Below are 2372 nucleotides of genomic sequence, written 5' to 3' on the forward strand. Positions count from 1 at the left end.
CCAAAAAGCGTATAAATTATCCGCTCATCACAACACCAAACTTAAATTGTTGCTTGTCCCCAAGCAACTAAAAATCAATTAGGATAAAAAGAAGAGAATATACTATAAATCCCAAAATATCAATGAATATTAATTCTAATTAGATGTGCGGGACTTGTAGCTTTTTGCTTCTGAACAGTTTTGCCATCTCACTTTTTCCTTTGAAGTTTAGAATGATTGGCTTCTATAGGAACTTAGAATTTCAGATAGTGTTATTGATTCTCCTAATTAAGTTTGTTGATTCTTGAACACAGCTACTTTTATGAGTCTTGGCCGTGGCCCTAAGCATTTTGTTTTCCAGTATTACCACCGGATACATAAATGCCACAAACACATGACTGCGTGAACCTTTTCAGATTGTGACTCAGCTTTGCTAGAGTCCCCAGTTAGAGGTATCCAGAGCTCTTAAGCACACTCTTTTTGCTTTGGATCAAGACTTTAACCACTCAGTCTCAAGCTTTTCACTTGGACCTGCATGCCACAAGCACTTGGTTAGGGACAGCTTGATTTAGCCGCTTAGGCCTGGATTTTATTTCCTTGAGCCCTCCTATCCATTGATGCTCAAAGCCTTGGATCCTTTTTACCCTTGCCTTTTGGTTTTAAGGGCTATTGGCTTTTTCTGCTTGCTTTTTCTTTTTTTAAATTTTTTTTAAATTTTTTTTTCACAAGCTTTTGCTATTCACTACTTTTTCTTGCTTCAAGAATAAATTTTATGATTTTTCAGATTGTTAATAACATTTCTCCTTGTTCATCATTCTTTCAAGAGCCAACAATTTTAACATTCATAAACAACAAGATCAAAGATATGCACTATTCAAGCATTCATTCAGAAAACAAAAAGTATTGTCACCACATCAATATAAATAAACTAAATTCAAGGACAATTTCGAAATTTATGTACTTCTTGTTCTTTTGAATTAAAAACATTTTTCATTTAAGAGGGGTGAAGGATTTATGGAATTATTCATAGCTTTAAGACATAGTTACTACATACTAATGATCATGAAGTAGAGACACAAAACATAGATAAAAAAACGAAAAACAGAAAAAAATAAGAACAAGGAATGAATCCACCTTAGTGGCGTCTTCTTCTTGAAGGACCAATGATGTCCTTAAGCTCTTCTATGTCCCTTCCTCGCTTTTGTTGCTCCTCCCTCATTGCTCTTTGATCTTCTCTTATTTCATGGAGAATGATGGAGTGCTCTTGATGTTCCACCCTTATCCACATTGTAACTCAAATCTTCTAAGGAAGTGTTGAGTTGTTCCCAATAGTTGTTGGGAGGAAAGTGCATCCCTTGAGGCATCTCCGGGATTTCTTGGTGATGAGCTTCCTCATGCGTCTCTTGGGTTTCATGAGTGGGCTCTCTTGTTTGCTCCATCCTTTTCTTAGTGATGGGCTTGTCCTCCTCAATGAGGTTGTCTCCTTCTATGATAACTCCACCTGAGTAACATAGATGGCAAATAAGATGAGGAAAAGCTAGCATTGCCAAAGTAGAAGGCTTATCGGCTATTTTGTAGAATTCATGGGAGATGACTTCATGAACTTCTACTTCCTCTCCATTCATGATGCTATGAATCATGATGACCCGATCCACAGTAACTTCAGATCAGTTGCTAGTGGGGATGAGGGAGTGATGAGCGGATAATTTATACGCTTTTTGGCATTATTTTTAGTATGTTTTTAGTATATTTTAGTTATTTTTTATTATATTTTTATTAGTTTTTATTTAAAATTCACTTTTCTAGACTTTACTATGAGTTTGTGTGTTTTTCTATGATTTCAGGTATTTTCTGGCTGAAATTAAGGGACTTGAGCAAAAATCTGATTCAGAGGTTGAAAAAAGACTGCAGATGCTGTTGGATTCTGACCTCCCTGCACTCGAAGTGGATTTTCCGGAGCTACAAAAGTCCAATTGGCACGCTCTCAATTGCGTTGGAAAGTAGACATCCTGGGCTTTTCAGCAATATATAATAGTCCATACTTTGCCCAAGAATTGATGGCCCAAACCGGCGTTCCAAATCAGCTTCAGAATTCCCAGCGTTTAACGCTGGAACTGGCACAAAAGTTGGAGTTAAATGCCCAAACTGGCACAAAAGCTGGCGTTTAACTCTAGAAAAAAGTCTCTACACATGAAAGCTTCAATGCTCAGCCCAAGCACACACCAAGTGGACCCCGGAAGTGGATTTTTACGTCATTTACTCATTCTTGTAACCCTAGGTCACTAGTTCACCATAAATAGGACTTTTTGCTATTGTATCTGGACATCATGACACATTACACGTCTCTTATTGTATCTTCTACGGCATGAGTCTCTAAACCCCATGGTTGGGGA

This window comes from Arachis duranensis, chromosome 3, assembly GCF_000817695.3.
Source record: "Arachis duranensis cultivar V14167 chromosome 3, aradu.V14167.gnm2.J7QH, whole genome shotgun sequence".
Taxonomy (NCBI): Eukaryota; Viridiplantae; Streptophyta; class Magnoliopsida; order Fabales; family Fabaceae; genus Arachis; species Arachis duranensis.